Source organism: Tursiops truncatus, chromosome 11, assembly GCF_011762595.2.
Source record: "Tursiops truncatus isolate mTurTru1 chromosome 11, mTurTru1.mat.Y, whole genome shotgun sequence".
In the NCBI taxonomy this organism is placed as follows: Eukaryota; Metazoa; Chordata; class Mammalia; order Artiodactyla; family Delphinidae; genus Tursiops; species Tursiops truncatus.
The window spans coordinates 76,016,751-76,044,619 of NC_047044.1; the positions used below are offsets into that span (position 1 = coordinate 76,016,751).

The window sequence follows — 27,869 nt, forward strand, 5'->3', positions numbered from 1 at the left end:
AGAATCATAAATCATGTATAATATCATCTCATCCACACCACCCATTATCTATTCACTGAAATATATCATTGCACCAACTTCATAGGTAGTAGGAAATCAAGAGAAAAACATAAAAAGAAGAACGAAGGAGAGACAGAAAGAGGAAGCAAATTATTAGTCACACTTGACAACTACTGTGAAGAGGTAAAACTAAAAGCAAGTGAGGGAAACCAATGTTGCCCCAAACATTTTATAAACAATCAATTAAAGAAAACATGCTCAAATTATTTCAATATTTAACAACTTATCAGTGCTATCAAGATAACGTATAACGAAACCCCAAAGCATGAAATCAAAGCTAAAAAAGGAACTAAAGTTAAAGGTCAAAGATTTAATACCAGTCAGATTATATGAATTTTAAAGCTACAAGATGTATTTAAACTCTTTTGAATCACTATTGTAATAGAGCATTAATTTGATTTTAAGAGCTTCAAATTGGATAGCGAAAAATTTACTAATGTAAGTGCTTAACAAATTCAGGAAGTCATTTACTAGCCTGTATGACCTTACCTAATAGATGATTTGGGTGAATAAGCAAAAGCTTGGGCAACCATTGTCTGTTTTGTCCTCTCTTGCCAATCTGGAAAGAGCTGCACACAAAAGTTCCAAATGATAGAAAACCTTGGGATCCTTTCATCCCATTATTCACCCTCTGCTTTACCACAATCACTTCAACAAAGCATCCAGAGTCCCCCTTTCATTGCACACAACTCTTAAACAGCATTTTGTCCCTATTTCAAGAAGGGGAATCTTTGGAAGGGGACTATTTCTCTACATGTGGTGACACAGAAGGCAACCTTTACTAAAAATAAACAGGTCAGTGTTAAGACCAAATAAGATACATAAGTGCATTCAGACATCCCTGTCGCATACAAATCTTGATACCAGAGGTGCTTAAGAGTAAATAAATAAATAAATATTGGCTACCCAATGCTTAGTGCAGTGCCTGGCACAGAGTTCATAATTAATAAACATTTGTTAAATGAAAAAAAAAGTATTATTCTGATGAGAAGGAATTTTTTTTTAAACATCATTATTGGAGCATAATTGCTTTACAATGGTGTGTTAGTTTCTGCTGTATAACAAAGTGAAAAAGCTATATGTATACATATATCCCCATATCCCCTCCCTCTTGCATCTCCCTCCCACCCTCCCTATCTCACCCCTCTAGGTGATCACAAAGCACCAAGCTGATCTCCCTGTGGATGAGAAGGAATTTAAAAATTAATTCTACCCCCCAAAAATGACTTTTGTCCACCAGTAAAATATACCATTTAAACTTTTCACAGATATTGAAATGCTCTTTATATATAAAAGTTTTCTTTTAACCTTCCAGAGCTCACGACTTTACTTCAAATAATACACAATTACTTTTCACCATCTCGTAACTTGAGCCAAGAGTGCCTTTTCAATACTGTCAAAAAAAAAAAAACCCCTAACAGAGTAGAGTGGACTCATGACAGCCACATACTCTCTGTCACTACTCCCACCAAGAGGTGGGGTCTATTTTGCCACCTCCTTGATTCTGGATTGGGCCTATGACTGTCCAAAGGAAAAAGGGCAGAAATGACATTGTGCCAATCCTGGGCTAAATCTTTAAGAGGCCTGGCAACTTCTGCCTCCTTCTTTTTGGAGTCCAACTGCCATGCTGTGAGCAGGTCCAAACAGCCACATGAAATGAGAAAAGCCCACATGGAAAAGAAGAAATACCCAGCTGACAGCACCTACTTTGCCAGGCATGAAAATGAGCTATCTTGAAAATAAATCCTACAGCCCTAATCAAGTTGTCTCAGCTGACAGCACACAGACTGTGAGATACGGTGAGCTGCCCTTATCAAACCCTACCAAATCCCAAAATCGTGAGCAAAAACACCATTGTTGTTTTTAAGCAACTAAATTTGGAGGTGATTTGTTAGGCAGCAATAGATAACTGAAAACAGAATTTGGTACCAAAAGTGGGGTTCTGCTGCAACAAAAAACCTAAAATATGTACTGGCTTTGGATCCACGTGGTGGGTGGAAGCTGGAAGAGTTTTGAGGAGATTGCTAATAAAGATTTGAAAAAGGTGAAGAAGTGTATCAGTGCCTGAAGAAAAGGGACCCAAGTTATGTACTATGAGAACAATTAGCAAAACATTGCATGCAGTGATGTGGAAGGTGGAAATGGTACCTAATGAACTCAATGATCTGACTAAGGAAAATTCAAGGAAGAAAGTTGAAAGTATCAACTGATTCATTTTAACTGCCTATATAGTGAGATGAACTAAAAAAGGCACTGTTTGGTTCCTTTTCAAACAGAATTTAGAGGAAATATAAAGGGGTCAGATTTGACCGGTTCAAAAATAAAACCATTGCTCATTTCAGCATCTTAGCAAAAAATAAGCTCAAAGTAAGAAATGGCTCCAGGTAGCTCTTTCCCTGCTGTGGCAGAGTCCCGCAGAGGTGGAGGCTCGGGTGCATTCAAGATTCAGCTCCACCCGTAAGCCGCTGCCATAGCCACCACCATAGCCGAAAAAAGCACTGCTGCCAGAGGTATAATGGATGTTAATACTGCTCTGCAAGAGGTGCTTAAGACCGCCCTCATCCACGATGGCCTAGCATGTGGAATTCGTGAAGCTGCCAAAGCCTTAGACAAGCTCCAAGCCCATCTTTGTGTGTTTGAATCCAACCGTGATGAGCCTATGTAAGTCAAGTTGGTGGAGGCCCTTTGCGCTGAGCACCAAATCAACCTGATTAAGGTTGATGACAACAAGAAACTAGGGGAATGAGTAGGTCTCTGTAAAATTGACAGGGAAAACCCTGTAAAGTGGTTGGTTGTGTGGTGGTTAGGGACTATGGCAAACAGTCTCAGGCCAAGGATGTCATCGAGGAGTACTTCATATGCAAGAAATGATCAAATAAAAAAAGCGGGCTCTTGGGACTTTCCTGGTGGTCCAGTGGTAAAGGATCTGCCTTACAATGCAGGGCACATGGGTTCGATCCCTGGTCACGGAACTAAGATCCCACATGCCGCGGGGCAACTGAGCCAGCGCACCACAACTACTGAGCTCGCAAGGCTCAACTATAGAACCCGTGTACCGCAACAAAAGATCCCGTATGCCTCAACGAAGATCCCGTGTTCCACAACACCAATGCAGCCAAAAAGACCCGATTCAGCCAAAAATATAAAAATAAAATAAATAAATAAATAATCTTAAAAAAAACACAACTGGGGTCTTGTGGAAGGGAGGGAGGGAGGGAGGAATGGCTCAGGGCAAAGATCAAATCCTGCATTGCCAGTAAAATGTGGCCTTGAGGATGTGGCTGTACAACCCTTTGTTGACCCCTCATAAAGATTTTAGGTTCCTCATAGACTTTTTCCTTTAGACCAGTGGTTCTAAAATTTTGTGTACACACTTCTAGGTACTCATGTCCTTGTAGAGTCCCTTCCTACATTGACTCTGGGCTGAGCCTATTACTGCTTAGATGATTAGAATAGGACAGAAATGATGCAGTACCAATTCTGGTCCCAGACCTTATTTGGTTGGGCAGCATCTATTTTTTCCATTTTGGAACCCAGACACCTCAGGTGACCTAAGCAGCCACTGGGTCCTAGCTGAGCTCCTATCCAAACCTCAGAGGATCACAGCCTTTCTAGCAACCAGCTGACAGGACATGAAAACAGAACTGCCTGGTCAACCCACTGAACCACAAAATAACAAACTGCTGCTTTAAGCTACTAACAAGTTTTGGAGTGGTTTATTACACTACAATAAATAACCGAAACACAGGTCCCTTTTAGTGGTATTTTAAACTTCACCTCTCTCTAGTCATGATAGACTAGATAATTATGAAGAAATGTAATGGAAACTTTTTGTTCTAAAAATTTAATGTCCAGCATGGATAGATCTAGAGATTATCATACTAAGTGAAATAAGCCAGACAAAGACAAATATCATATGGTATCATTTATATGAAGAATTTAAAAAAAAAAAGAAAAAGATACAAGTGAACTTATATACAAAACAGAAATAGACCCACAGACATAGAAAACAAACTTATGGTTACCAAAGGAGAAAGGGGGGGAGATGATAAATTAGGAGTTTGGGATTAACATATGCACACTACTATATATAAAATAGATAACCAACAAGAACTCACTATATGGCACAGGGAACTATACTCAATATTTTGTAATAACCTATAAGGGAAATGAATCTGAAAAAGAACATATATATATATATCTGTGTATATATATATATATATGTATAACTGAATCACTTCGCTGTACACCTTAAAATAACACATTGTAAATCAACTATATTTCAATTTAAAAAATATATATATTATACCTAAGATCAATTTAACCATCATTTAAGCAAATGAAACATACCTTCTAAGTCTCAGGAAACTTTTTTTAGAGGCTATCTTACAGACAGATCTTAGAGTCTAAGCCACTAATAATAACAAAAACTTAACAGCTTCCATTTTCAGTAGAAAACAATAAGCACCTACACAGGCCATCAGGGAGGACTAACCAGGGAAGGAGATCTTAGCAAGGCATACCAGGGGTACAGACAAAACTGAGGAAGGCCCTGTGTATCAGACAAATTCACAATAGGAATTTGGAAGTCAGCAGGGGATACACAGACACCAAACAATCTGTGGTAACAGCCAGGGAATCCTCAAGGCACAGTCACAAGAGTGAAGATGGCAGGTCTTCCAAAGCCTGTTGTTATGGCAACCAGCAAAGATTTTTAACATCCGAAACTCCAATAAGAATTTGTAAGCTCTGCTTTCTCTTGTGTTGATGCAGTTGCTACCCATCTGCTTAGCTCCTTTGGATTTAAAGAGCCCTAAATGTCTGAGCCATCACCCCTCTTTCAGTCCATCCTATGGATGACCATGATGGCATATAGGGAGCCTGGAGGCTTTCTGCATCTTGAGAATAGGGACAATAATAGTAAATCCCTCATAAGATGGTAGCATTATTCTTCTAATTTTCACAGAACAGCGCTTAGAAGAGTTCTAGGCACATAGTAAACTCTCAATATGTTACACTATCAACAAATTACATTTGGTAAATTTGTTCAATTACAAGTGCATCTGCCCTAAAAACAATAACTTTCAAAGAAAAAAAATTAAAAGAATATCAACTCATAAGCCTATTAATAGGGAACTGGTTTAAACAAATTGTAGTACAGCTATAAAGTGAAACACTATGCTGCCTTAAAAGAGATAATAAATAAAATAAAGGAAGAGGATTTTAAAAGATTCAATGTGGGATATTTCTAATATAAGTGAAAAACCAAGTTGAAAAAAACATATAATTCCACTTTTAAAGTAAGGATATACTGTTGTATATGCATAGAAAAGAATCTGTTAGAAGCCACCAGGCTAAACAGACACCACAATCTGGGTGGGAATTCCACTTTCTACATAATATACCACTATAACATTTGTTGCTGTTGCTGTCTTTTAACAGTAAGAACAAATGACTCTTATAATCAGAAAAACATTAATGTGAAGGCACACAGATCCTTCTTAAAACAAAGCATGCTTTTACCTGAGTTTGTTCACAAGTTTTCAGTGCTCATTCTTATTCAGCACACAAGCAGCTCAGGTCCGTTTTTAGAACAGTGTCAGAAGCTGCTATATGAGCTGTTTCCTGTACTGGGCAGCTATTTTTAATTAATGAACATTTTGTTGTTAAGAGTTCACTGGAAAAATAGAAACACCACCATTGCTGCAAGTTAAACTAAAGAAAGGCTTATTCTCTAAAATAAAATGAAAGGTTTAAGTTATAAAAAAAGTATTCCACTTTAAAAAGTATTAAGGTATATAGTATTTAGTATTAAATATTTCCACTATGATATTGAGATAAATTAGTTTCATTTAAAATTCCTGAAGGAGATCTAATTCTATTTACTTAGTTTCTCCTAAAAAATAATACAGCATTCTTTATATAGTGGGGACTCAAATGTGAGCTGTGGAAAAATCAGAGGTAAGAGAAAAGAGGATGAATACAGAAATAGAATAAGATTTCTTTCAAACAAAATATTTATTAAGTAACAATGTGCAAAATGCTGCCCTATACTGACTAGAGAAAGTAAAATTGTGGTTACTCTGTCAGTATGAACAGCAACAAAATCACCCTGTCCATTTTATTATTTTCTCCCAAGGTTTATATGAGATAATATGGCTCAAAAGATAGCTGCTATGTAAACAAATAATATTTTTTATCAATTCAGTTGTTCAACCCATGGGTCACATAGCACCACAAGGAGTCCTCTGGAGAACCAGCAGCAGTGAGAGTTGGTGAGAATTCAACAGCTGGGTAGCAGAACAAGAATTCCCAGGTCCCACCCAAGCCATCCTCCCATAGAATGAAGATGGGATTTTCCTGTAAACCTAAGAGAAGGTTCTAAGAAGGCCTCACTGCACTGGGTATGATTATGTGCAGTCCAGTCACAAAAAGAAAGGTTTATTGTTCTCTTGCCAACCTATAATCCTCACGACAGGTGGCAATCCACCCAATTATGCTAAACTCTACCCACACCCTCTTCACTCACCACATCCCTAAATTCCGTGCATTTGTAAACTGCTTCACAATTTTTTTAAGTGCTTTCTTATCCATTAATTTGATTCAGAAAGGTTATAAGATTTCTTCCTAGTGTGTTTAGTTAAAATTGTTTGCATTTGAGAGAAGTTTTGAGAATGGGATAGGATGAACATCTGGCTCCCAAGGGGTGGTGAGGGCTCCCAATATCCTCTAAGGAGGCCTTGCTTTAGCATGTCCCATGGCGGGGTGTGAGGGGGAGGTATTAACACTATGCATCAACTTGGAGGGTGTTCTGGACAACATAAACATTTAAACCAGTGAACTGTGAGTAAGCAGACTGACTTCCATAATGTGGGTGGGCCTCATCCAATCAGCTGACAGCCCGAATAGAACAAAAAGACTGGCCTCCCTGAGCAAAAGAGAATTCTTCAGCAGACTGCCTATGGACTCCATCTGCACCACTGGCTCTCCTGGGTCTCTGCCTGTTGGCCTTTGGACTGGAGCTGCACCATCAGCTCTTCTGGGTCTCAAGACTGCCAACCGACACCGCAGACTTGGACTTGTCAGCCTCCATAAACACATGAGCCAATTGCTTATAATATATATATGTATACACACAACCTATTAGTCCTGTCTTTCTAAAGACTCCTGACTAATACAGAGGGTCCTGCAGTTTAATAACTACACAGGAAGAGTCACTAAATGAGGGACAAGTGGCTTCTCCTGACTAGGGGATGCCTGACCTTTCTCCCTACCATGGTGCTCTCCAGAAAACCATACTGTTTAGAGATGCATGAATATGCCTGGAATGGATACACACATTATTATTCCTTACTTACTAGATTCCTGAGAAATGAGTCCTGAAAGCAGTTCACACTCTGCTCAAAGCTTAAAAACACAAATATAATATAAAAATCACATAATTAGGGCTTCCCTGGTGGCGCAGTGGTTGAGAGTCCGCCTGCTGATGCATGGGACATGGGTTCATTCCCCAGTCCGGGAAGATCCCACATGCCACGGGATCCATGAGCCATGATCCCATGAGCCATGGCCGCTAAGCCTGCGCATCCGGAGCCTGTGCTCCGCAACGGGAGAGGCCGCAACAGTGAGAGGCCCGTGTACTGCAAAAAAAAAAAAAAAAATCACATAATCAGCTAGACAAGTCTCAGTAATGACCTGCTGAGGTCATTGTGGAAATGAGAGTAAAAGAAAAAAGGTAAAGGTGACAGTGTAGGAAGCACAGTGACGTCTGATTCGGGGCATCACACACATTACTCTCCCTTATAAGGACTGAATTATTCATGCCTGCCTAAAAACACCTCAATATTATCAAATATGTACCTAAATAGTTATGGAACTTCTCTACCCAGTTCTCAAACCTTCACCAACATTTACCATGGGTCACTTGCTTAACTAGACAAATGTACCACTTGTGGTTACGCTTCATCCTAACTTCCCGGATCCTCCTGAGGCTGTCTAGTCTGGCCCACCCTCTGCAGGCAGCAGCACATCAGGGGAGCCCTTTACCTCAGTCCTCTGATCTCTGACAGATCTACTTCTACTTCTGGAGCTCTACTTCTGGCCCCTCCCACTCATCATCCCATGAAGGTAGTTCTTACAGCCTACCCTGACAATTTACGTATTTGCACTTACTTTTCCCTCATCAAACCAATATTTTGAAATATTTTTGCATATAAGCTTTTAAAAAATATACTTTCTTTCACTTTCTATTGTCTTCACCTCCTTGCCTTTGCCTCTCGTTTCACAATGTATCCTTCCCCATGGCCACTATACCTCTCCAGCTTTAATTCCCTCCACAAAGTAGAGTTGTAGGTAGAACAGATACTATCACACAATTTAGAGGTGAGGACATAGGCAAAAAGAGATGAAATGACTTGTACAAGTTCAGACTGTAAATTAATGGTAAAACTACAGTCAGGACTCATTTTCTATTAACTCTTAGCTTAATGTCTGTTACACAGGATGGCAATACAACAGTTATTAAAAGCACCGGATCTCAAGTCAGATTATACCTGCTCCACTACTTATCAAACTGTGACCCTCACTATTAAGCTAAACTATTAGTGGTTTGGTTTCCTCACCTATAAAATCTGAAATAATAATGTTACTACCTTCACTGGGGTTTTGAGAAGATTTCATGACATGAAATGGGTAAAATACTTTGAACACTGCCTAGCACCCAGGAAACTCTCAGTACACTTTATCCATTCTTATTCTTATTTAATCATCTTTTCAATGGGTATATAAAATTAATGCTCTCAAAATTGTCCTTTTTCTTTAATCTTTTGTAGAATCATGAATTTCAGCTGGATGAGACCAAACACACATAAAAACCAAGGCTAATCCACTGTTTATTTACATAGCATGTTTCACTGGGTCACATGCAAAATTTTAAGTGTTTAGCAAAAACTTTAAAAGAAACTTGGGGGGGCTTCCCTGGTGGTGCAGTGGTTGAGAGTCCGCCTGCCGATTCAGGGGACACGGGTTCGTGCCCCAGTCCGGGAGGATCCCACATGCCGCAGAGCGGCTGGGCCGCTGAGCCTGCACGCCCGGAGCCTGTGCTCTGCAACGGGAGAGGCCACAACAGTGAGAGGCCCGCGTACCGCAAAAAAAAAAAAGAAACTTGGGGCAGAAAGGAAAATCACAACTTAAAAAATATTCCTATGTTATTGGCTATGTGAAATAGCTGGTAAGTGCAGAACTTTAACCTTTCCCTCATGGGATTACTTTATTGAACACTGACAAAACAGTCTTGACACAGCTACATTCTAAACCCAAGTAACAAATGCAATGTGAGGTCCTCTTCCTCTGTCGTTTTTAACCTTGGGTCTTTACCCAAAACACTCAATTACTCTGCCCACATGGATTAATGCCTCTGCAAAGAAGTGGGCAGGCCGTCAGAAAACCAGAGTTCTTATTTAAATTCCCACACAATCTTTTCAGATCTTAGTGTTGCCGACAATATCATCACCACATGTCCCCTTACCTCACAGGCTTTTCAGAACAAAAACGGGAAATACAACAAACCATAAAACATGGGCATTTACCACAGGTTTCCAGGTTTGCAGCACAGAGGAAAAAAATGTATTTATGGGGATAGTATCAACGTTCCTCCAAATGGAAGGCAACTTGAATATCTGAAGTACAAAGTTGAGAAGAATGGTTATTTACCTTTAAACAACGATAGTTGAATAATTCTTTCTTGTGCTATACTCTTTTAACTAATTTGTCTCCCAAAGAGTATTTTAATTAGTACTTAAAACACAACAAAGGTACTCCTGACATTAACATTTTTAATTCTGAAGGGTTTTGGTATCAAGGTTTTTAGTAATAAGGCAGACCTGGTTGAAGCTTTACTCTCCCCTATAGCTATGTGACTTTGAACAAGCTAGCTAACCTCTTGAATCCTTAGATTTTATTTGCTTGTTTGTTTTTCAGTGGTGATGGTGGTTTTGAATAAAGAAGACGATTTCATCTCTTCTCTCACAGGGCTATGGGGAGCAAATGAGATCACACACCCCAGGGTATGAACAAGAAGGCACCAGTCAACACTGCTGCCCTAGTCCATCAGCAGCTGAGGCAGCAATCTGTTTTATTCAACAGTTTATACCTTAAAGCACAGGGAACTATATTCAATATCCTAGGATAAACCATAATAGAAAAGAATATAAAAAACAATGTATATATGTGTATAACTGAGTCATTCTGCTGGATAGCAGAAATTAACACAACATTGTAAATCAACTACACTTCAATAAAAAATTAAAAAAAAAAAAACAATTCACACCTGAATTTCCTAAGCTGTCTCAAGTGGGTTTGATAGGTGATATGAGTTAACACAAGCCCATTGATCCAAAAACTGAAAGAAATAAGGTTAAAATCGACCCATGAAAGAAAAACAGGGTGAGTAAAAGTTTTAGCAGAAATGTTGGCTGTGATTCACAGTACCTACGTTGCATTTTCTTTCTGTTCTCACTGCCTTTAATCATGGCTATGGCACAACTAAGTGTGAGGTGAGCTAATGAAAATGTCAATACCCCTCAAGTACTACTGGAAGCACCAAGGTCTAGGATCCAAACTTACATGTTCTAAGAGGTATAACCTTCTCATTTTGAACTTGACCCTGGATTTGCCAACCTGAAAGGTCTTTAGTTAAGATAGAAAAACAAGCCCAAAACGAATGTTTTCTTATCTTTCTTTAAGGCAGAAGATTTTTTAAACTGTGGTCACATCTCCTTAGTGGATCTGATAGAAAATAGCAGGGTATATAAACACACAGAAAGGATTAAGTTTTATTTCAGACACAAATACACATGTACATGGACACACAGAGTTTTGTACTGGGTTGTGGTTAAAATGTTTGAAAGCAACTATTAAGAAGCATAGTTATGGACTGTTCTCCTTCTGAAAACAAGTAGGAAAGCATTATGTATTCAGTTTCCACAGTAACACTACTTTTTTCAAAGTCCATTGCTGTGACAAAGAAAAGGAAGACAATTTAAAAGCCTGGACTCTTGAAAAGAAAGTTTTTCCCCTGACTTCAGCATGTTGGTTCCAACTAATCATTAATATGCCCAGATAACTAATATATTTTCAAAACAAGAGACAAACACGGGGGGAGAGGCAACTACAGAGGGAAAAACATTTTATTAAATTCAGGTATTATGCTAGGTTATACGCCAGGCACACGTATAGGCTTCCTCCCTCAATCTTCACAATTCTGTAAGTGTCACAATGTGGTAGCTGCTATGACTTCATAGGTTTGCATTTTAAGTGACAATCTAATGAAGGTTGTTTTCTTATAGTCACAGGACTGGCAACTTTGGTCATTACTACCTGCCAGGTTTGGGTTGCATCAGGGCGTACATTCAGAACTATGGAAAAGCAGAAGGTAGAATCCAGAACGTCTTCTAGTCTCTACTTTTTCTCATAAATAGACTGCACTTAAAAGAATAGCCTAACTGGCACAGAACTGTAATTCAAAGAACAAGACCAGCCAGTGACTTACTGTGAGATCTTGTAAAAACCAACTTCTATGGACATCTATTTGTGCATCTATAAAATAGGGATAACACACATGCACTTAAACTTCGGTTGGTGTATGTCGAAGAAACGTGACTACGACCTGAGGAGACCAGTGAAGAGGGACCACCGAGCCTCGCGAAGGTCCACTGAGTGGGCTCCCATCCAGAGCTACTCCAGGCTGCCGCGCACCCAGTGGAGCCCACGCCTGGCACAGGTGTGGGACCCCAACCTTACTGTCTTTGCAGAGGAGCCCTCACGTAAAACAAAATTTCTGCAAAGAAGATACACAGGTTGCCAATAAACACATGAAAGGATGCTCAACATCACTAATTAGAGAAATGCAAATCAAAACTACAATGAGGTATCACCTCACACCAGTTAAAATGGCCATCATCGGGCTTCCCTGGTGGCGCAGTGGTTGAGAGTTCGCCTGCCGATGCAGGCGACGCGAGTTCGTGCCCCAGTCCGGGAGGATCCCACATGCTGCGGAGAGGCTGGGCCCGTAAGCCATGGCCACTGAGCCTGCGCATCCAGAGCCTGTGCTCCGCAATGGGAAAGGCCACAAGAGTGAGAGGCCCGCGTACCACCAAAAAAAAAAAAAAAAAAAAAAAAAAAAGGCCATCATCAAAAAATCTACAAACAATAAATGCTGTAGAGGGTGTGGAGAAAAGGGAACCCTCTTGTACTGTTGGTGGGAAAGTAAATTGATACAGTCACTACGGAGAACAGCATGGAGGCTCTTAAAAACCTAAAAAAAGAAAAAAACCTAAAACTACAACTACCATACAACCCAACAATCCCACTACTGAGAAAACCATAATTCAAAGAGTCATGTACCACAATGTTCACTGCAGCTCTACAGAATATGGAAGAAACCTAAGTGTCCATTGACAGATGAATGGATAAAGATGTGGCACATATACACAATGGAATATTACTCAGCCATAAAAAGAAACGAAATTGAGTTATTTGTAGTGAGGTAGATGGACCTAGAGTCTGTCATACAGAGTGAGGTAAGTCAGAAAAAGAAAAACAAATACTGTATGCTAACACATACATAAGAAACCTTAAAAAAAAAAGGTTCTGAAGAACATAGGGGACTTGAGGACACAAGGAAGGGGAAGGGGAAGCTGGGACAAAGTGAGAGAGTGGCATGGACATATATACACTACCAAATGTAAAATAGCTAGTGGGAAGCAGCGCATAGCACAGGGAGATCAGCTCAGTGCTTTGTGACCACCTAGCGGTGTGGGATAGGGAGGATGGGCGGGAGATGCAAGAGGGAGGAGATATGGGGATATATGTATACGTATAGCTGATTCACCTCGTTATAAAGCAGAAACTAACACACCATTGTAAAGCAATTATACTCCAATAAAGATGTTAAAAATAAATTAATTAAATTTAAAAAATAGGGATAACAGTGCCTTACCAACCTGATGGTAGAAATTTTTTTTTTTTTTTTTTTTTTTGCGGTACACGGGCCTCTCACTGTTGTGGCGTCTCCCGTTGCAGAGCACAGGCTCCAGACGTGCAGACTCAGCGGCCATGGCTCACGGGCCTAGTCGCTCCGCGGCATCTGGTATCTTCCCGGACCAGGGCACGAACCCGTTTTCCTTGCTTCGGCAGGCGGACTCTCAACCACTGCGCCACCAGGGAAGCCCTGATGGTAGAGCTTTGCAAAGTTTCTAAAAACTAAGATTTTATGATTTATGCTTTTTAAAAAATTAATTAACTAATTTATTATTTGTCTGCGTTGGGTCTTAGCTGCGCCAAGTGGGATCTTTGTTGTGGCACACGGGCTCAGTAGCTGCGGTGCGCAGGCTTAGTTTCCCCACAGCACGTGGGATCTTAGTTGCCCAACTAGGAATCGAACCCACATCCCTCACACTGGAAGGGGGATTCTTAACCACTGGATTACCAGGGAAGTCCTGTGATTCATGCTTTTAAGATGACACATTCTATACTCTAAACTCCATCACCAGAAACTTCATTACCAGGGGTAGAATTAAAATTAGTAGTAGAGAAATAAACTCTAGGGCACAAGTTCTTTCCCTGTGGCACCCTGACTGGCCACACCCTACCTCCAAAGCCTGAAGTATGGCTAACCAGGCTTCCTAATCTTATAAATCTGCCTGGAATTTTTGCCTCTATCTTGCCACCTAGTGGCAGCAGGATTCACACCACTATAACCAAATGTTGATTCCTGGTGAAGGAGGGTTTGGGCCAAGAAATTGGTTCTGAGCCAAGAAATTCTTTCCTCAGTCACCAGGCAGGAGCCACAAGCCTGGAAGCCCTGCTCTCCCGGCTGGAGTCTAGCCTTCAGATGCCTCCACCTTCCAAAGCTTGTCTTCATTAACAGAAACTTCATTGTTAGATAGCCTCATCCACCAGAGGGCAGAGAGCAGAAGCAAGAAGAACTACAATCCAGCAGTCTGTGGAACAAAAACCACATGCAAAGAAAGATAGACAAAATGAAATGGCATTTCATTCATAGAGCTAATCAATGAATCTGATAAAGTTGCAGGATACAAAATTAATGCACAGAAATCTCTTGCATTCCTATACACTAATGATGAAGGAACAACATAAAACCCCAGAAGAACAACTAAGTGAAGTGGACATAGGCAACCTTCCAGAAAAAGAATTCAGAATAACGATAGTGAAGATGCTACAGGACCTCGGAAAAAGAATGGAGGCAAAGATCAAGAAGATGCAAGAAATGTTTAACAAAGACTTAGAAGAATTAAAGAACAAATAAATAGAGATGAACAATACAATAACTGAAATGAAAACTACACTAGAAGGAATCAATAGCAGTATAACTGAGGCAGAAGAACGGATAAGTGACCTGGAAGACAGAATGGTGGAATTCACTGCTGTGGAACAGAACAAAGAAAAAAGAATGAAAAGAAATGAAGACAGCCTAAGAGACCTCTGGGACAACAATAAAAGCAACAACATTTGCATTACAGGGGTCCCAGAAGGAGAAGAGAGAAAGGACCAGAGAAAATATTTGAAGAGATTATAATCGAAAACTTCCCTAACATGGGAATGGAAATAGCCACCCAAGTCCAGGAAGCACAGCAACTCCCATACAGGATAAACCCAAGGAGAAACATGCCGAGACACATAGTAATCAAACTGGCAAAAATTAAAGACAAAGAAAAATTATTGAAAGCAGCAAGGGAAAAATGACAAATAACATATCAGGGAACTCCCATAAGGTTAACAGCTGATTTCTCAGTAGAAACTCACAAGCCAGAAGGGAGTGGCATGATATAATTAAAGTGATGAAAGGGAAGAACCTACAGCCAAGATTACTCTACCCGGCAAGGATCTCATTCAGATTCAATGGAGAAATCAAAAGCTCTACAGACAAGCAAAAGCTAAGAGAATCCAGCACCACAAAACCAGCTCTACAACAAATGCTAAAGGAACTTCTCTAAGTGCGAAACACAAGAGAAGAAAAGGGTCTACAAAAACAAACGCGAAACAATTAAGAAAATGGTCATAGGAACATACATATTGATAATTACCTTAAACGTGAATGGATTAAATGCTCCAACCAAAAGATACAGGCTTGCTGAATGGATACAAAAACAAGACCCATATATATGCTGTCTACAAGAGACCCACTTCAGACCTAGGCACACATACAGACTGAAAGTGAGGGGATGGAAAAAGATATTCCATGCAAATGGAAATCAAAAGAAAGTTGGAGTAGCAATACTCATATCAGATAAAATAGACTTTAAAATAAAGAATGTTATAAGAGACAAGGAAGGACACTACATAATGATCAAGGGATCAATCCAAGAAGAAGATATAACAATTATAAATATATATGCACCCAATATAGGAGCACTTCAATACATAAGGCAACTGCTAACAGCTATAAAACTGGAAATCGACAGTAACACAATAATAGTGGGGGACTTTAACACCTCACACCAATGGACAGATCATCCAAAATGAAAGTAAATAAGGAAACAGAAGCTTTAAATGACACAATAGACCAGATAGATTTAATCGATATTTATAGGACATTCCATCCAAAAACAGCAGATTACACATTCTTCTCAAGTGCACATGGAATGTTCTCCAGGTTAGTTCACATCTTGGGTCACAAATCAAGCCTCAGTAAATTTAAGAAAATTGGAACCATATCAAGCATTTTTTCTGACCACAACGCTATGAGATTAGAAATGAATTACAGGGAAAAAAAACGTAAAAAACACAAAAACATGGAGGCTTAACAACACATTGCTAAATAACCAAGAGATCACTGAAGAAATCAAAGAAGAAATCAAAAAATACCTAGAGACAAATGACAATGAAAACACAACGATCCAAAACCTATGGGATGCAACAAAAGCAGTTCTAAGAGGGAAGTTTATAGCTATACAAGCCTATGTCAAGAAACAAGAAAAATCTCAAATAAACAATCTAACCTTACACCTAAAGGAACTAGAGGAAGAAGAACAAACAAAACCCAAAGTTAGCAGAAGGAAAGAAATCATAAAGATCAGAGCAGAGATAAATGAAATAGAAACAAAGAAAACAATAGCAAAGATCAATAAAACTAAATGTTGGTTCTTTGAGAAGATAAAATTGATAAACCATTAGCCAGAATCAACAAGAAAAAGAGGGAGAGGACTCAAATCAATAAAATTAGAAATGAAAAAGGAGAAGTTACAACAGACAACACAGAAATACAAAGCATCAGACTACTACAAGAAACTCTATGCCAATAAAATGGACAACCGGGAAGAAGTGGACAAATTCTTAGAAAGGTATAACCTTCCAAGACTGAACCAGGAAGATATAGAAAATGTGAACAGACCAATCACATGTAATGAAATTGAAACTGTGATGAAAAATCTTCCAACAAACAAAAGTCCACGACCAGATGGCTTCACAGGTGAATTCTATCAAACATTTAGCGAAGCACTAACACCCAGTCTTCTCAAACTCTTCCAAAAAATTGCAGAGGAAGGAACACTCCCAAACTCATTCTATGAGGCCACCAACCCCTGATACTAAAACCAGACAAGGATACTACAAAAACAGAAAATTACAGACCAATATCACTGATGAATATAGATGCAAAAATCCTCAACAAAAGACTAGCACACAGAATCCAACAACACATTAAAAGGATCATACACCACGATCAAGTGGGATTTATCGAAGGGATGCAAGGATTCTTCAATATACGCAAATCAATCAATGTGATACACCATACTAACAAATTGGAGAGGAAAAACCATATGATCATCTCAATAGATGCAGAAAAAGCTTTTGACAAAATTCAACACCCATGTATGATAAAATCTCTCCAGCAAGTGGGCATAGAGGGAACCTACCTCAACAAAATAAAGGCCATACATGACAAACCCACAGCAAACATCAATCTCAATGGTGAAAAACTGAAAGCATTTCCTCTACGATCAAGAACAAGACAAGGATGTCCACTATCACCGCTATTATTCAACATAGTTTTGGAAGTCCTAGCCATGGCAATCAGAGAAGAAAAAGAAATATATGGAAAACAAATTGGAAAAGAAGAAGTAAAGCTGTCACTGTTTGCCGATGACATGAAACTATACATAGAGAGGCCTAAAAATGCCACCAGAAAACTACTAGAGCTAATCAATGAATCTGATAAAGTTGCAGGATACAAAATTAATGCACAGAAATCTCTTGCATTCCTATACACTAATGATGAAAAATCTGAAAGTGAAATTAAGGAAATACTCCCATTTACCACTGCAACACGAAGAATAAAATACCTAGGAATAAACCTACCTAGAGAGACAAAAGACCTGTATGCAGAAAACTATAAGACACTGATGAAAGAAATTAAATATGAAACCAACAGATGGAGAGATATACCATGTTCTTGGATTGGAAGAATCAATATTGTGAAAATGACTATACTACCCAAAGCAATCTACAGATTCAATGCAATCCTATCAAATTAACAATGGCATTTTTTCCAGAACTAGAACAAAAAATCTTAAAATTTGTATGGAGACACAAAAGACCCCGAATAGCCAAAGCAGTCTTTTGGGAAAAAAACAGAGCTGGAGGAATCAGACTCCCTGACTTCAGACTATACTACAAAGCTACAGTAATCAAGACAATATGGTACTGGCACAAAAACAGAAACATAGATCAATGGAACAAGATAGAAAGCCCAGAGATAAACCCATGCACCTATGGTCAACTAATCTATGACAAAGGAGGCAAGGATATACAATGGAGAAAAGACAATCTCTTCAGTAAGTGGTGCTGGGAAAACTGGACAGCTACATGTAAAAGAATGAAATTAGAACACTCCCTAACACCATACACGAAAATAAACTCAAAACGGAATAGAGACCTAAATGTAAGACCGGACACTATAAAACTCTTACAGGAAAACATGGGAAGAACACTCTTTGACATAAATCACAGCGAGATCTTTTTTGATCCACCTCCTAGAGCAATGGAAATAAAAACAAAAATAAACAAATGGGACCTAATGAAACTAAAAAGCTTTTGCACAGCAAAGGAAACCATAAACAAGACGAAAAGACAACCCTCAGAATGGGACAAAATATTTGCAAACGAATCAATGGATAAAGGATTAATCTCCAAAATATATAAATAGCTCATGCAGCTCAATATTAAAAAAAAAGAAACCCAATCCAAAAATGGGCAGAAGACCTAAACAGACATTTATCCAAAGAAGACATAAAGATGGTCAAGAAGCACATGAAAAGCTGCTCAACATCACTTATTATTAGAGAAATGCAAATCAAAACTACAATGAGGTATCACCTCACACCAGTTAGAATGGGCATCATCAGAAAATCTACAAACAACAAATGCTGGAGAGGGTGTGGAGAAAAGGGAACCCTCTTGCACTGTTGGTGGGAATGTAAATTGATATAGCCACTATAGAGAACAGTATGGAGGTTCCTTAGAAAACTAAAAATAGAATTACCATATGATCCAGCAATCCCACTACTGGGCATATACCCAGAGAAAACCATAATTCAAAAAGACACATGCGGGCTCCCCTGGTGGCGCAGTGGTTGAGAGTCCGCCTGCCGATGCAGGGGACACGGGTTCGTGCCCCGGTCTGGGAGGATCCCACATGCCGCGGAGCAGCTGGGCCCATGGGCCATGGCCACTGAGCCTGCACATCCGGAGCCTGTGCTCCGCAACGGGCGGGGCCACAGCAGTGAGAGGCCCGCGTACCTCAAAAAAAAAAAAGACACATGCACCCCAATGTTCATTGCAGCACTGTTTACAATAGGCAGTTCATGGAAGCAACCTAAATGCCCATAGACAGATGAATGGATAAAGAAGATGTGGCACATATATACAATGGAATATTACTCAGCCATGAAAAGGAACGAAATTCGGTCATTTGTTGAGATGTGGATGGATCTAGAGACTGTCATACAGGGTGAAGTAAGTCAGAAAGAGAAAAACAAATATCGTATATTAACGCATATATGTGGAACCTAGAAAAATGGTACACATGAACCAGTTTGCAGGGCAGAAACTGAGACACAGATGTAGAGAACAAACGTATGGACACCAAGGGGTCAAAGCAGCGGCAGTGGGGGTGGTGGTGGTGTGATGAATTGGGCGATCGGGGTTAACATGTATACATTGATGTGTATAAAATTGATGAATAAACAAATAAAATAAAAATTAAAAAAATAAATGTATAAGACACAGTTACAAGAGCTTACAGTTCCTTGATAAAATATATGTATATATGCATATATACACATATGTATATACATACATATAAAAGAAAAAAGGAGAAACTTCATTATCCAAGAAGCCATCAATTTGCAAACATTTTTTTAATGGTAAAATATAACATATAGGGGGGTCTTAAAGAGACTTAAAGACCCATACAACTAGAAAGTGAACTCTTCTTAGAATTTATCCATCTATTAGGCTCAAGGCCACTGTGCTACACAACTCTGGGGGACATGATGGGGCATTCATACTTAGTTTATGTGAATGGCACCCCACCCTGATAAGACTCGCTACTACTCAATACATCTCTGCATTTACTAAGCAAAACCTGTCAGGGCTCCCCCTTAACTGCTTTCTTTGTATTAGGAGCCTCCTTGCCTTAAAAGCTAATATCTAGAAATGCTTGATTAAAAAAAAAAAATTCTTCTAACAAACTTCTAACAGAACCCTTGTTACTAAAGTGTCAAATTGGCTCTAGCTTTCTACAGCTCTCAGTTGGCTCCCACTTAACACTCAAAATAGAAAAGCTCTCTGTGAGCGGTCCCCCCATGGTTAGCCAAAAACAGATAAAGCAGCATAGGGTTATGTAGGACATTTCACTTCCTCAAGTTGCCCCTTCTCCCAAAGGAGGGAAGGAAACACAGCAGCTATCCCCTTTGCATCTTTTTAAATTAACTGCTTCACTGAGAGGCAGAAAAGTTCAGAAAAAGAGAAAGAGAGGAAAAGGGAATCTACTATTATTAAGAATCTATATCAACTATATTTCAATTTAAAAAGCCAACTACATTAAAAAAAAAAAGAATCTAATATGTGACAGACACCAAGCTAAGGCTTTTTTATATTGTATATAGGTTACCTTTTTCAAGAAAAAGTACAGCAATGGTACCAGAGTCAAGAGATCAATCCCCTCTTTGTCAGTAACTAGGGGTACAACCTTGAAAAGCCTGTTATTTATATTCTCTGAAGCTTAGCTTTCGCCAGTGTAAAATGGGGATTAATACATTCTATTTTTACTAAACAGCAAAGCACTGTGCCAGGGAAGTGTTGACTGCGTTCTCTCCCTTACTACCGCCCTGCTTCTACTTAAAACAATGGGGAAGGGGTGGGGGTTGGAGAGTCCCAAGCACTTTTGCACTGATAAACTGCCTCCAGCCTTTTGTCTATTTTTAGAAATATTTGGAATTAAGTTTCATTTAAAATAAAAGTACATAGTAGCTTCCTCAAAGATCAAAAAGAAGGCAAATGTTAGTGCACGGTAGGAGTTCAATGGCATTGATTTAAAAGGTAAGCAAACCCTGGAGAGAAAGTATAAGCAAATAGTGAAAATTAATGGCCTTCAACCAGAAAAGGGAGAGAGTCAAATACAGGAGAAAACAATGTAATAATAGCAATTAATTACTGAGCACTTAAAAGTTTTGCAGGCACACTGCATTTGATACTCACCAGAAAAGGCCAACCATGGAACAAGCTGTGAAAGCTTTTAAAGCTGCCACACTGGAAATGGAAAAGCAACTTATCTACCAATTTTCCTATGACAAATATGTAGTGTTTACTTGTTATTAACCACCTGATATAATGCAGAAACCAAACCAAATCCATAACTAAAAAAGCCACAGTGAAAACCTTTAAAAAGCCCAAAAGGAAGGATAACAGTCACAGGGCAAAGGGCAAAAACTGGAAACAAGAAAAGCAGATACTTCCATTTTAAATGCACAACATTCTTGAAATTGCCCCAGGAAGGTGTCTGTTTCCCTTATAGCATCTCTCACTGCTCTGTGCAAATATGTGGATTCAAATTCCACTCTGCTAGTTGTATAAATTTACAGCAGATAAATAAACTACCTGGCAAAAAGACATCAGAAGAATCAGAGAAACAGATGAATAAATCGAATTATTACTATGAAACTCAACAGGTAAAAGCCTCTTATGCATTGTGGCATTTTTCTGCATCTTGTTAGCTTCTAAGACTGAAGAAAGAAAATCTTTTGAAAGTTTTTGTTACAAGCCTGGAGATATATGAATCATAAGTGGGCATGAAAATCTTTACCTGAAAGGGCAAAAAAAAAAAAAATCAGAAAATTTGTATTAATATAAGTTTTAATTGCTTGAATAGTTATAGTTTTTCCCACATGATCCTGATTCAAAATATGATAATTTACCAAGAGTAAAATATTTTTTCCTAACTGAATATTTTATTATCAAACACAAACTTAGAAGAATCAGTATTAACTTTGAACATGATGAATAAGTTGTGGACCCTCAGACACAGAAACAACACACATCCTGTATGGATTAGATGTCTCATCTAATAGGTAGAGTAATATGATAGGTAGGGTTACTATACATATAACTTCATTAAAAATTCACTAGTAATCTACTGGAGAAAATGAGTTATTTATATTCTTTATTCAGCTAATAGCACTTTCAAATGCCCAGTTACTCAATAGAAACAATATGTAGAAAGAGTGTGGGGATTTTTTTAGTTATTTTTTTATTCAAGTATAGTTGACTTACAATATTACATTAGTTTCAGGTGTACAACATAGTAATTTGATATTTTTATAGATTATATTCTGATAGAATAATTTTTCACACATTGAGGTTAGAGAAGTCATTCTGACTTATACATGATTTAACTTAAACTTTATGCTAATTGGTACAGCCTGTTTTGGAGCATGGGTTGTTTTTGTTTTTTGTTTTTTTTTTTTCGGTACGCGGGCCTCTCCCTGTTGTGGCCTCTCCCTGTTGTGCCTATCCCGTTGCAGAGCACAGGCTCTGGACGCGCAGGCCCAGCACCCATGGCTCACAGGCCCAGCTGCTCCGCGGCATATGGGATCCCCCCGGACCGGGACACGAACACGTGTCCCCTGCATCAGCAGGCGGACTCTCAACCACTGCGCCACCAGGGAAGCCCGGAGCATGGGTTTTAAAGTAAGAGACCTAGGCTGAAATACTGAATCTGAAACACAAGTAATTGTGATCTTCGGCAAGGTATCGAACTTCTCTGAGCCTCAGTTTTGCCATCTATAAAATGGCAATATCTACTTCACAGGAAAACCGTTATCATTATATCACATGATATATGCGAAAAAAACTACATAGTCTGTTAATACCTAGTGGAATCTAAATAGATACTTACATGACCTCTTTGCCTTAGTTTTTCAGCATCTTTCTCTAAGCCACTCATCTCAAATTTTTTTCATCATACAACCCATTAAAACTTTTGGCTCTGCACCCCAGGAATGTACATTTATAAATTCTGTACTATGTACTATTGTGCTATTACAAAATACACAAAAATAGAACTTTTAACAAGATGATACAGAGACAACATGAAAAGCAGTTTTAAATATTGGCCTCATAGTATTACTTAATACTATCTCAAGGCATGATAAAACTTAAGCCAAAATTTATACTTAACAAAAGCAGATGTAAATTTAGACTTCAAAGAATCTTCATGGTAATTCTGATTTTTTGTTTTTTTGGGGGTCACATTCTTGTCCTATTTGGTTAGACAGTCTGATTGTTTTTACATCATAATATGACTCAGAGTTACCAGAAGTATAAACTGTACTGTTTACTTACTGTTCATGTGTCTTGTATTCTTAGGCTTATCTTCAAACTGTGGTTTCTTTAAGGGAGGCTTTGAATTTGATATCATGTATCATTTTATGAGAGTTTAGTTAAAGCTAAACAATATATCCTGTAATCCTGTAAGTCCACTAAACCAAGCACATATAAACTACAATGTTTAGCAAAATGCTAAAAAGAAAGGGCAAAGAAGGCCTGCCATCCCTCTGAGTCATGCAATTGCCATTCTCCTTTCAGGAAGCCTTCCCTACCATATGGGATGTGACATGTGGCACTGTGACATTCAGACTAGGAAGTCACCATCAACATATAAAATTATGATTTTTCAACATGTATAACAGCTGTTAGTAAGGCTTATTTTTTAAACAATAAACAGAAGTTCTAATATTTTCTCCTAACACCTGGATTGTCTAACATACATTGTGTATATACATCCTACACCCCACTCGGCCTTCAAATCTTAAAACGGCCTCCTGACCAATGTCAGCCTCTCCCCTCTTCCAGTCTATCTTCTACACTGCTTACAACTGTTCCTTTCTAAATTATAAATCTGATCATTACCCGCTCCCTCTCAGAAATCCCCAATGGCACTACTCTTTAGCATGGCATAAAACGTCTAGCTCCTAACTCATGTACATACAGCTTCATCTCTTATCATCTCTTCATCTTACAGCTCACGCTATGCCTTATTCTGGAGCCCCACCAAAAGGTTAGATGTTTTCCCCAAGCATGGTCTCACACACCTTCCTTCATTCAGCAAGCATTTATTGGCTACCTACTATATACCAAGCACTGGGGAAGATAAGACTACTCGTTGCCCTTGAAGGCACCAGTCTCCCAACACAACAATCAAGTAAATAAAATTGCAGCATAATGCAAAAAGTACTCTGATGGAGATTTATACCAAGTACGTACTGTGGAAGTCTGGGGTCAGGAACGCTTCTTGGTGTTGCCAGAGCTGTGCCAGGTCTTTGCTCAAAACCTGCCAACACCCACCTTTAGCAGGAGTTAACACAAATCTTTAAGTCAAAGGATCCAGAGATTCAAAAAAAAGGAAGCTACAAACAAAAAAACAGACAGAGCCATCTGGAACCAAGAACGTGAGGAACCTGACGTGCAACAGACCCCAAGTCTCCTTATATGCTGATTTTACTACCGGCAGCCATGACAGGCCATTAAGGACCAATAAATGGTAAAAAGGGGGTGGCACCCTACTCCCTCAAAAAGTCCTGCCCCTTCCCCTGGTAGACTAAAGCATAATGTCTCCCCATCATTAGCCTCACTCCACTTCCCTTTGTCTTTACTCTTTACAATTAAATCCCTCTCGCCTAGTAGGTTGATCTGTGAACAGTTCCCGCTTCTCTGTTCTTTGGTCACTGAACAAAGCTTGTGCTGCATCAATCTCAGCTTCAGTTTTGTTAATTCGGCTGCTCGAACCCAATCCAAAAAGGAACCATCCCCTGCCGCCTCAGCTGCGGAGACATTTGCTCCTTGTATCATGTAGGTGCTATTCCTTCACCCAGAGTATACTTACCTACCTTATTCCTTGTATGATAACCTCTTACTAATCCTTCAAAAATGTAAATTTTTACTTCATAAACTGCCCTGGAAAGATGTGGTCTCTTCTTCCCAGAAGCTCCTGTATCACTCTGTCATGCTGTTATAACACCTACTGCTATTTCATAATGACATCTTCAAAACAAGTTTTGTACAAAGGAAATCTTCAAATGTTAGTTAGGGGAAACCTGCAAAATAATAACTCCACTTAATGACAATTATCAAATTTTTAAAGATAAGATTAACCATTCAAGAAATATACTTGCTCCTCAGGGGTTTTACGTTTCCAACCTTCAATGAAAGTATAATATACATAGAGAAAAGTGCTCATATAATGCTCAATGGATTTTCACACACTGAACACACTCCACCAGCCTTACACCCATCCTTAGGTCTTTATGAGTCCCAGCAACTATCTGACTATCCATTTTTAGACACTATGAAACCGATAATCTAGTTTTTAACCATTGGAGCTTCTTTAAAATAAGAACTCTTTTCGGCCTTAGCGCCATCTTCGGAGAAACCTCCGCGCCATGAGAGCGAAGTGGAGGAAGAAGTGAATGCACAGGCTGAAGCGCAAAAGAAGAAAGATGAGGCAGAGGTCCAAGTAAACTTGTACACCCATGGAGGCCACAGGAGCAGAAACAAGGGAAGCCAGAGGCCAGGGACGCTGGTACAAATTGTTGGACTGCTTGCCTACTGTCTAGAACTTGTCTCAGTGGATCTGGAACATCGATGGCCATTTTGATTGCCTCGACCACCTTTGAGAGACCCACCTTGCTCGTATCAAAACGGGCCCTTTTGGTCCTTTGCCCTAGACCTTTGATATACTGGACTAGTTCTATTTTCAGTTGTGGCTGAATGTAACATGTAACAATAACTTATCTCTTTTGCTGTCTTAGCTGAAGAAGAAAAAAAAAAAACTCTTTCTTTTAAATATTAAATTGAGACTTCAAAGAACAGAAAAATTATAGCAGGAAAATATTTTGTGAATAAATATGACACTTTAAGTAAGCTGCATAATCAATGTTTTCATTTCTCATATTCGTCTAAGATAGTGTAATTTATTTCAAAACAAATATCTTTTTTCTCAAAAATACTTTGATTTTTAAATGCATATGCTTCCTTTTTCAAATTTTTACTTTTGTTGAAGGAGATAAATCTAAATGTAGAAGTGTCTTTAAGTGCCTTAAAAATATTTTTTATGATCCTTATAATAGCAATAGTCAAACATTCTCAAATAACCAACCAAACTGATAACCTCTTTCAAATAACCATCTGCTGGCCCAGCTCTTCCTGCCATCTAAATCCTTGAAAATTTTTAATTTTAGTAAGTCGGTGACTCAAGAGATTTCTGAAAGTATCATCACTCCTGTTGATAATTTCTAGCCAATTATATGAAGAAAGGAACAGCAATTTCAGTACAAGACCTGACTTCTTTAACTAGCAGAGAAACTTTAGCAAACTTAAGCAAATCCCTTAAACTCTATGAGCCTGTTTCATTGTAAAAATGAAAATTACATTAGTGAAGAATAAGTAAATGCTTCTCTAACAAAAATGCTCCCTCCAAATTCAGTTATACTGTCTGTGAAGTATTGCTGTTAAATCTAGAACAATGAATATAAAGTTAGAAGCGGTATGATAGCACCATTGATTTTTTGGGTGACCTTAAATCGAGTCATTAAATCTCTCTGGGCCTCACTGCTAAGTAAGAACACTGGACCAGATCACCAGTTGTAGTTAACTATTGGGTAATGGAGACTTGAAATTCATGATGCTCTTTGCAGAACATGTTCTTGTAAAGTATTGATTTACCAGCTAAGTTCAGTTTTATCACACACAAGGGACTTATTAGCAGAAAATATAATTATACCTATTAGAAATTTAAAAAATTACAGCCACAGCAAACAAGGTCACAAAAAATAAGCTGTTTGAATACAAATTAATTTTCCCATTAATTTGTATTCATTTGTACAAGTACAAATTTCACGTTGAATTCAGTTAGTGCTCCCAAGCAGACTGATAAAAACGGCAGGAAATGATTAAAAAAAAAAAAATTGAGTGAAAAAAATGTAAATGAAGAAATTTTATTAATTATCTAATTAACAGAAAGGAAAGCAATCCTGTCATTATTTAATTATTAAACATTTAGTTATTTAATTTCAATAGCAGAACTCCTGACTCCAGCTCCTGGGAACAGAGCTAGAGGAAGGAAGCACCAGAGGCTCTCCAAGGTCCCTTTCAGCGCTAGGACTCTGGTTTCCACTGAAATTTGCATTCTATTTGTATATGCTACATGCTGTTCTGGGTGCAAATAACGATATAATACTTTTTTTTTTTTTTTTTTTTGCGGTACGCGGGTCTCTCACTGTTGTGGCCTCTCCCGTTGCGGAGCACAGGCTCCGGACGTGGAGGCTCAGCGGCCATGGCTCACGGGCCCAGCCGCTCCGCGGCATGTGGGATCTTCCTGGACCGGGGCGCGAACCGGTGTCCCCTGCATCGGCAGGCGGACTCTCAACCACTGCACCACTAGGGAAGCCCCGATATAATACTTTTAATAGTGCCTAATAAGCTGATTATTTTTAAGGAAATAGCCCAGCACACTCATACATAAACACCCACAAAACTCAACCCTTGAGTACTGGGTCCACTGAAGACATCTTGAAGCTCAGTGAATACTGTACCAGTGCATATTATTCCATATTAATTTGACAGACCAAGTAAGACTGTCTTTTCTTGCAAAAGACCCTAGCGATTAGATGTTAGAAATTTCCCTCCACAATCTATACACACTATGGCGTATTTGTGATGTATGCTTGTGGCACTGGATAGTTCCAAAATGAGGACAGTTTTTTGTAAGGGGGGGGCGCTGTGAAGCAAGTAGAATCTTAGTTCCCTGACCAGGTATCGAATCTGTGCCCCCTGTGTTGGAAGCATGGAGTCCTAACCACTGGACTACCAGGGAATTCCCAAGGGCTACCGGAAGTTGATTTTTTTTTTTTTTTTTTTTTTTGGCTGCGTCACATGGCATTCGGGATCTAGTTCCCTGACCAGGGACCAAGGATCGAACCTGTGCCCCCTGCAATGGAAGTGCAGAGTCTTAACAACTGGACTACCAGGGACGTCGCGAGGACAGCTTTAAGTGGTAAGAAAAGTAATCTAGTTACTGCAGTTCCCCATCTTAAGATGATCGTGACACCTTTAGGCATTATTATTTCAGTGGTAGTGGTCCTGAATTAAGTTAATGGACAAAAATAACCCTAGACACACTTTGGCTAAAATATAAAATATTTCACAATAATTCTCCTTCACGTAACTCTGATTTC

General features: G+C 39.0%; 1 protein-coding gene and 1 pseudogene across 6 annotated transcripts in view; one reads left to right on the forward strand and one right to left on the reverse strand.

Moving 5' to 3' along the window:
- Positions 1-27,869, reverse strand: part of FGD4 (FYVE, RhoGEF and PH domain containing 4) — a 223,005-nt gene that overhangs the window by 161,728 nt on the left and 33,408 nt on the right. The window lies entirely within an intron of this gene.
- LOC117314273 (small ribosomal subunit protein eS12-like) lies at positions 2,549-2,931 on the forward strand (annotated as a pseudogene).